The following is a 9992-nucleotide window of genomic DNA, read 5'->3' on the forward strand; positions in this document are numbered from 1 at the left end:
CATTTTGAATGGCAAAGACGTGCTCACCCACAGACATTCCCATGGTTCATTTTGAAGTATTAGCAAAACAACAAAGCTAATGCTTTTCACGGAACTTACGTAATTACCCATTATCATACTTTTAGATACGTCTAATGCTACTGCTTATGTTAGCTTTTAATATACGGTTTTATCCTGATTAAAGCTTTAATACAGTACGGCAACTGCACGCGCAGCATGTTAAACCATGTTTAACACTTCTCATAGCTATGTGAAAATAAGGGTGTTTTCACACCTGTAGATCCATTGCTTTGTTCCGAAACGGGGATTAAAATTATTACAATGTTGCTTTTTATTCCTGGTGTGGTTTGCTTTCACATGGCAATGTTTCTAAACGGGCCAAATTTGTTAATACAAGTCACGTGCGAGTAAACTGTTCTCTCACTGGTCAAAGTTTCACGGTTTATTTTCCGGGATTCCACTTAGCTGTCACGGCTGTCATCCGTCAGGATGGAACGACAACAGCTTCGCGGGCTTATTGTTGTTGTTAGTATGGCCTCGCCCCCTTTGCTGCCTTTTCCCGAGGGCGGGGTTTTTCTGGGTTTGTGATGTCACAAACCCGGAAAGTAACTCATTGTAGTCCCTACCAGCCGTTTTTGTAGGCATTAAACTGCCAGAATTTTAAAAGACGATATCTCCGTTTGCATTGAACTTTCAGCTTCGTAACTTTGCAGATATTGTTTATGCTCAAACAGCAACATTACACACTAACTAACGTTAAAAAAGTGAAATTGCAATCAACCACCCCTTTAAGAGCTTAAAAACTCACTAAATGTTAGCAAAAATATGTTTTCATCTGCATTAACTTACTTTTGTCGAACATTACCTTTTGTCGCTTACGCCTTGTCGCAAAAAAAATTTAATTGTAAAAAGTGGAAATAAAATAAAATATAAATATTTGGTGGAAAACATTAACTTAATAAACTTAAACAATTAACAATTACAAATGTAGCCTTGGCAACTAACTGATATAAGTTTAAGCTGAAATACTAAAATAGCTCAAACTAAAACAAAAATAAAAAAAAACTAAAGCTCAATAAAAATATTAAATATAAAAATAAAAGCTAATTCAAAACATTAATAAATACTATTAAAGTATATAAACATAAAAACAAAGATTACACTTTTTTATGCAAATGGTTATTTTTTTTCCATTTGTGTAACCTAATGTAATCAATATGATTCAGTGATATTAAAGAATTTTTTACTTGAATACAGCCAGTTAATTTAAATATTATTTAAATGACCTGTCTAAGCTCTTTAAAAAAAAAATATATATATATATATATATAACTCATGAACCCACATGAATGTGTGTTTTTCAGTTATTTTTCATGAATTAATCATCATTTACATGTACACAGATGTTAGTGTAGTATCTGGCTCACATGTTGATCATTTGTCTCTGTTTCCGTAGCGATCTGTCCACAGGGATGCAGGAACGGGGGCAGCTGTGTGGCTCCTGGAATCTGCAGCTGTCCAGAAGGATGGATAGGTGGAGCCTGCCACACAGGTGCGTGACCACAGATTTATGAACAAGACTGTTCAAATGGTCTAGAATTACATTTTTGTAGTGCAGTTACTATTAATACTTTATTTAAATGATTTTGTAGGTGTGTAAATCCATAAAGAGTTTATTCAAACTTTAAAAATGAAACCATTTACCTCTCTCTGTTCACAGCTGTGTGTAAAAAGGAAATGGGGGGAAGTGTGTGTCTCCTAACACCTGTCGCTGTCGAGCTCCGTTCTCAGGCCCACAGTGTGAAGAGAGGAAGAAGCTCTTCTGATGTCAGAACACTCTGACCTCTGACCTCAATGGTCCCTCAAATTGGTGCTAAAGTTGCATGTTTGTTTGTTGAACCCTAACTGAACATGTGAGGAGTATGATGTGTTTTCTATATGTGACCCTGGACCACAAAACCAGTCATAAGGGTAAATTTTTCGAAATTGAGATTTATACATCTTCTGAAAGTTGAATAAATAAGCTTTCCATTGATGTATGTTTGTTAGGATTGGACAATATTTGGTCGAGATACAACTATTTGAAAATCTGGAATCTGAGGGTGCAAAAAAATCAGGGTCACATATTAACATTGTACATGACATTGTTACGAATCCGGTCCATGAAATTCCGTCTGCTAGCCATCAGAGGTCACCCTTTCCATTTTCATTGACTCTCGCACGACACCCGATCGTAGACCCACACTAGCCCTAGGTTTATTCTTGTGTCTTGCCCTCTATATACCTGTTGCCATTGTCTGACCCTTGCCTGTTTCTGACCACGTCTCTTAAATAAAAGCTTGCAGATGGATCCGCACGTCTCACGTCTTGTCAGCCCCGTTACAGACATTATGACTTTTTTATTATTAAGTAGTGTAAGATAACTGTTGAATTTCCTTTAGCGTATATTACAACTAATTAAATATAAAGTTAAAATCAAAATTGTGTGTGTGTAAATGATACATTTGTGATACATTTCCATTTTTGTTTTTGACCACTTCTTTTTATTGGGAAATGACACTAAGATCCATTTTTATGACTTCAAATGTACAGAATTTTGGATGTCATATACTGTTTTATTCTTCAAAGCAATTGATAATATGACAGGAACGTATTTTATTAATATCATAAAATGTGCACACTGTAGTACATGACAAAAAATGAATCATTGTCAGAGCTGTGTAAGAGATGCAGACATATACCCACATACACATACAGTCTAACACTCTTGAAATACTGTGCTAATCTAATACAGGGTCTAAAAAAATAGTCTGTTAACAAAGTCTGGGCACTAATGCTTACACACACGCAAACACACTCACACACACCATTCATTTTTTACAGAGTGATAAAGTTGTCTTCAATTTCAGATCTTCATCACCTAGTCTGTAAATACAAAGTTTACAATCGGTTCATCTTTATGGCCATAAATGATGTCAAAAATGTATTTACAAAGATCATTTTAAAGATGAAATCAATGATGGCAATGCTTCTGAGAAATGCTTACTTTGGTACCACAGGAAGGTCCAGTGTAACCTTGACGACAGTGACAGAAATTTGGAAACACACATCTCCCTCCATTGAGGCATGTTTGTTTACAGATCGCTGTTAGGAAAATAATAAAATAAAATACTGAAATTAAATTTATATTTAAACTAATATTCTTCAATCCAAAGATCAAACTATACCTTAACAGTAAGAATATGATCAATGTGACCTCAATACACTGACAAGACGTGAGAATTCATTAAGAGCATTTAGGATTCATCAGAACTTACGAGTTTGGCACTGCAGACCCTCCCATCCAGCTGGACAGTGACACGTGTTCGGCCCCACACACTCGCCACCATTTTTACATTTCTGTAAACATGCCGCTACACATACAAAAAAGACTGTAGGTTATGTTGCAAATCAGGGCTTTTGTAAATGTGTACCAACAGAAACTGGCACATTTATGTACAACATATACTACTGTTTAAATGTTTATGGTCAGCTTTTGAACAGTAATAGTAGTAGATAAAAAAGATACTAAAGACTTATTATGTTACAAAAAATGCTATTTCAAATAAATGCTGTTGTTTTTAACCATTAAAGAATCCTGAAAAAAGTCAATTTTATCAAAAATATTAAGCAGCACAACTTTTTTTCATCGATAATAAAAAATGTTACTTGAGCACTAAATTGGCATATTAGAATAATTTCTGAAAAATCATGTGACACTGAAGACTGGATTAATGGCTGCTGAAAAAAAAAATCAATTTTGCCATAGGAATAATTTTCATTTTAAAACATAAAATAGAAAATAGTTAGATTAATAGAAAACAGTTACTTTTAACTGTAATAATATTTCACAATATTACTGTATTTTTGATCAAATAAATGAAGCCTTGGTGAGCATAAAAGACTTCTTTTATTTTTGCTCTTACGGATGTTGCAAATCTCTCTTTGGGAGTGAAGTGAAAGTGAAGTGACATGTGGCCAAGTATGGTGACCCATACTCGGAATTAGTGCTCTGCATTTATCCCATCCTAAGTGTGCACACACACACACACACACACACACGGAGCAGTGGACAGCCATTTTTGCTGCGGCGCCCAGGGAGCAGTTGCAGGTTCGGTGCCTTGCTCAAGGGCACCCCAGTCGTGGTATTGAAGGTGGGAGAGAGCGCTGTCCCTCCCCCCACCTACAATCCCTGCCGGTACGAGACTCGAACCCGCAACCTTTGGGTTACGAGTCCGACTCTCTAACCATTAGGCCACGACTTCCCCGGTTTGTGAACAGGTGTTTGGACCGACACACTTTCCGTTGTTCATGCACATGGGGTCACACACACCTAAAAGCATTGCATACACATGTCCAAACATATATGATAGAATGCATGCTGGATGTAGAAACAAATCACAAAAATAGAAATCTAGATTCTTAAGAAAATGACTCCAATAAACACTCACTTTTCTGGCATCTCTTCCCAGTGTATCCTTCAGGACAAGAGCACACATTGTTTCTCATGCACTGGCCTACAGTGGATTACAGCCTAAGGCGGATTACACAGAGCTACAAAAAACAACACACAAATAAATAATAATCACTTAATTAAGGCCGTTTTTATTAATTGTACAGCATTATTTACATGAAATAAAAATAGGTTGTACCTATCTGGCACTGTGAACCATAGAAGCCACTAGGACAAGCACAGATGTTTGGTTTGATACAAGTCCCTCCGTTTAAGCACAAAGGCTTACAGTCGGCTGAGAATGAAACCAAACCAAGGAATTTATTATAATCACAGTTATTATAAGGATAGTCCATACAAAAATAAAAAAACATTTACTCACCCTCATGTCATTCCAAACCTGTATGACTTTTTTTCATTGGTGAAACATAAAAGAAGATATATTGAAGAAATATGGTAACCAAACAGTTTCGGTTCCCATTGACTTCGATACAGTGGAAGCCAAGGGGAGCTGAAACTATATGGTTACCAATATTCTTCATAATATCTTCTTTTTTGTTCCACATAAAATAAATGCATACAGGTTTGAGGGTGAATAAATGATGACAGAATTTTAAAGGGATAGTTCACCCAAAAATGAAATTTACCCCATGATTTATTCACCCTCAAGCCATCCTAGGTATATATGACTTCCTTCTTTCAGACGAAAACAATCGGAGTTATATATAAAAAAATATCCTGGCTCTTCCAAGCTTTATAATGGCAGTGAATGGTGGTCAAGATTTTGAAGCCCAAAAAAGTGCATCCATCCATAATAAAAAGTGCCTCACATGGATCCGGGGGGTTAATAAAGGCCTTCTGAAGCGAAGCGATGCGTTTGAGTAAGAAAAATATCCATATTTAAAACTTTATAAACCTTAAACTCTAGCTACCGCTAACTGTCGTACCTGCGTTCACAAGAGAGTGGCGTTCCAGCGGATGATGTAGGACGTAGGTGTAGCGTAAGCTCTGGTGAGAATATGCTAGTCTCGTGAGAAACAAGTTTTGTTTCAAGCAAAGGAAAACCAGTCTCCTCTTGGTTTATATCGAAATCCTCCAACATTTTTCTTTACAAATCCTCATTTTGTACTTCTAATTCATGACCGGTGTTTTATTTTGCTCTCTCCTTTGTACTTTTGCGTTCGTCACTGCGTTTGCCTACGTCCTACATCATCCGCTGGAACGCCACTCTCTCGTGGACGTGCATACTACAGTTAGCGGAAGCTAGAGATTACGGTTGATAAAGTTTTAAATATGGATATTTTCTTACTCAAACGCATCGCATCGCATCGCTTCGCTTCAGAAGGCCTTTATTAACCCCCCGGAGCTGTTGAGCACTTTTTATGATGGATGGATGTACTTTTTTGGGCTTCAAAATCTCGACCACCATTCACTGCCATTATAAAGCTTGGAAGAGCCAGGATATTTTTTTATGTAACTCCGATTGTATTCGCCTGAAAGAAGAAAGTCATACACACCTAGGATTGCTTGAGGTTGAGTAAATCATGGGGTAATTTTCATTTTTGGGTGAACTTTCCTATTAATTTTTGAGAAAATAATTTTTTTTACAGACATTTGTGATCAAACTTTAAGGATGAAACGGCGAACCTGAGTTACACGTTGGTCCGTACCAGCCGGGTTTACACTTACAGACATCAGGTGACACGCACTCGCCACCATTTTCACAATGTCTGTTACACACCACTGAAAACACACAAAGGCAATGGCACACAATCATTATGAACAAAATTCTTGGTATTTAGAAATTTGTAAATGTCTGCTCACTAGTTTCAAATCTTGGCCCCACGTAGCCATAAGGACAAGTGCAGTGATTTCTGGACAAACAGCGGCCACCATGTTGACAAGGCGGGTCACAGTTGACTGAGAGACAAGATTTTAAAAAAATGTGTAAATTTATATAATATCCTCTAAAATGCATATTATGTAAAGCTGTAAAGAAAATGGTTATACATATGAATCTGTAAATGTCAGCGTGCAGTAAGGTACTAAAGACAGAGTTCACCTTCCTCACAGGTGGAGCCGTTGTACCCTGCAGGGCATTCACACACATTGGGCTTCACACACTTCCCTTTGTTCTTGCAGTCTGGTCGGCACACAGCTGATGGAAGAAGACATAACTGGTGTGACTTTGAAATGAGTCATAATAACAATTAAAATGAGTAATTGAATCTATAAATGTCTGTCAAGCTAAATGAACTGACCGATGTGGCCCTCTTTACAGGTACAAGTGTTGGGCTGTGAGCACTCCATATTCTGACCACAAGGATAACGACACACGGCTACACACGCACACACACAGGAAATGTTTAAATTATGTTAAAACAATCCATTTGATAAATTCATTATATTAATAATATTTGAAGGTCAAGATCACAAAAATTCTTGTGCTAAAGTCAACAGAAAAAAATAGAAAATATATTTAGCAAAAAAAAAAATAATAATCCTTTATAATTTTGTGACATTACTTACATGTAAAGTTATGAATATTTTCCTTATTATTCATAAAATATTAATAAAATAATAAATGCATTTGAAAGATAAAAATACTTGGTAACACTTTATTTTAAGGTGTCTTACTATTATAAAAATAGTACTAAAATACTTACTATTATAATAACAATTAATTATGCATAATTACATGCAAGTAACCCTAAACCAAACCATATAGTAAGTACATAGTTAATTCATATTACTCAGTACTTATATGTATAATTACACTGGAACAAGGACACCTTAAAATAAAGTGTAACCAAATACTTTATAGATCTTGGTAGACTGGATTTAATGTACTGAATTTTATTTAATTTATTTACTTTTTTAACTTTATTATTGTTTTATATTGGAATATGACCCAGACAGTTTTAGGTATTTTCATGAGCATCAACTATAATAAAGAACAATTTTTTTTTTTTTTTTTGCATCATAAGGCAGCTCACATTTGCAGGCAATTCCATTTCCTTTATAGCCGTGTGGACAAGTTTCCACATCTGAAGGAGCCAGAGAAAGTGGCTTCACACAGTACTCCAGAGAAACACGGGGAGTCCGCACAGGTCCTGTTGTCCTCGGTGTGTTCAGCATTCAATTCTTCTTCATTCAGCTGATCCCTACTTGAACTTGCTTTTGAATTCGTGTTGGTCTGGTCCAGGGTGTGTGCAATAGACCATAATGCAAAACATAGGCTAAATTAAAATGCTGCCTATTAAATTAGAAGTAGTAAGACAAAGGAGGTTGGAGCCATTTATAAAAATGTATAAAAAGTCATTTTCATCACAAAATGCCACACATGATACAAAAAAAAAATTAGTATAGTGTAAATATGTGACTTTTGTCTGTTGTTAAAAAAATAGTACTTATGTGAGTGTGAAAATTGTTTCTAAATGTCCACAGGGCTAGAAGTGCCCACAGATGAAGAAACACCCATGATTTGCAAAATTGATCTTACTTCCTGTCTGAATAGAGAACCAGAGGGTAATATTGTCTGTAGCCTACATCTTTTAAAGAAAATATGGCTGTTTTTGCTCTTCTGTGACATAATCCACAAGTTATGGCTCTGCTTATGGTGACCTTACTGAGCATTAACAAGAATTATTCTTCACTGACTGTCCACTGCTGGGCTGCTTATATCAACATAATAATAATAAGCCAAAGTTCTAATCCGAGAAAGTTAAACACAGTCTGTTGTGATGCCTGCGAGACTTTGTGAAGGAATCACATAACCAGAGGCCATCTGTTGTTTTTATCAAGGGCGTGCCACTCCTTCTCAAAGAAGATGTGAATAACATTCACTGGATGAAGATTGAGCACTGCCATAACACCATATGTTTCTCTACAAGAGGTGTTGACAGTCTGTATGAAATAATTCAATTCTTCCTCCACACTGTATATTTTTACTGAATGGTACTCATTAGGCAGAATGAAACCACAACATATTCCCAGTGTTTTTACTTTGATATGGATAAAAGGGGTTAATGCAGTAAAACAGCTGTGACACCTAATGAGAAAAGCAGATGGTAAACACAAAGTCTAAATGCTGCAAATGAATAAAAATGAACTAACGTGTTGGAAACAGGAAAGTAAATGATTTAAAGGAATAGTTCACCCAAAAATGAGAATTCTTACTTACCTTCATGTTGTTTTAAGCTGTATGCTGTTATTTTCTTATTCTGGAAAATAAAATGAACATTTTTGTTCCCATATAATGACAGGGATTATGTTCCAAAGGTAATAAAAATACCATAAAAGCATTTCAGTCCTTAGGCAGTTTCACAAGGCTGGCCATTAACAAATACATTTAAAAAGCATGAACATTACAAAAAAGCAATATGAAAAGTCAAAGCAAAACAGCAAGAAAAATATCAGCAACACTGAAGCTAGCACAGTCTTATGAGGCTTTAGTAAACGAACATAAACATCTGGGATTGCAGCAGACTGAATAGTCTGTCTAGTCACTTGAAATATTGTATTTGTGCTTATTTGTATGTGACAGAACTAAAAAGAGTGTGAATGAATGGTACAGTTGTCAGAATGTTTACAAGGGTTTTGAGGTCCCATGGCCCACATGCTCTTTAAGCTAAGGCACACTTTTCCATTGTTCAACAGGTTCTTGTTGCACCACAAGACCTGTCCTTCCAGCTGGACGTCTGACTTGTCCAAAGTGCAATGGACAGTTTGTGTTAAGCGCTTCTGCTCTTTTAAAACATGATCCCATAAAACCCAGCTGTGACCTTTGACCTACTGGCTCAGCCACTTACACTTATGCTCTTTTCTTCTGGACTTTCATGTAAAGTTTATAGAGTATGTAGTTGAAATTATAGTCAAAGTCAAGCCAATATAGTCAAGGGTCCACTCTAATGGTACAGTTTTGAAGGCTTTTTATTATTATAAGTGCTTAACCTTTCAGAAACCTTTTTTTGGTCTGTTAGTGAAATTTTATATGCTCGTAATGTATTCACAATATGTTAGCTTTATCTGTTTTCTCCATCTATTCCCATCCTCAACCTTGATCTTAAAATGCAAAAGATACTATAAAAATGACAGCGAATTATTACTTTCCAGTGACTGCTGCCTTTATTACAGAACGTTATAGGCTACAAAATATGCTTTATCTCTATTAGTTAGTGCTTTACTGTTCTATAACTTATGTGATATTAAGGTTTTGTAGACGTTTAAGAGGATTAGACTTAAAATGGAAATCGAGAGCGTTGGTGTCTTTAAATGAGTTGTTTGCTGACCTCTGCTGGTTTTGATTTGAAAGTACAATTTGAACTTTTGCATTAACTTGTCATAAAACACAAAAGCAACTTGCAAAATATTTAACATCAGTTAAACAGGAATAATTTAGGACAAAAAGCCAAATTGAGAATGAAAAAAATTAAATTATGAACATGTGCTATTTGTTGCAATTGCCCCCCCCCCCCCCCCAACCACACACACATTTTTA

General features: G+C 35.9%; 1 pseudogene; it reads left to right on the top strand.

Moving 5' to 3' along the window:
- LOC107730847 (von Willebrand factor D and EGF domain-containing protein-like) overlaps positions 1 to 1946 on the top strand; it is a 6128-nt pseudogene extending 4182 nt beyond the window's left edge.
- The last annotated feature ends 8046 nt before the right edge of the window (positions 1947 to 9992 follow it).

Source organism: Sinocyclocheilus rhinocerous, unplaced genomic scaffold (assembly GCF_001515625.1).
Source record: "Sinocyclocheilus rhinocerous isolate Xijiao unplaced genomic scaffold, SAMN03320098_v1.1 scaffold938, whole genome shotgun sequence".
In the NCBI taxonomy this organism is placed as follows: Eukaryota; Metazoa; Chordata; class Actinopteri; order Cypriniformes; family Cyprinidae; genus Sinocyclocheilus; species Sinocyclocheilus rhinocerous.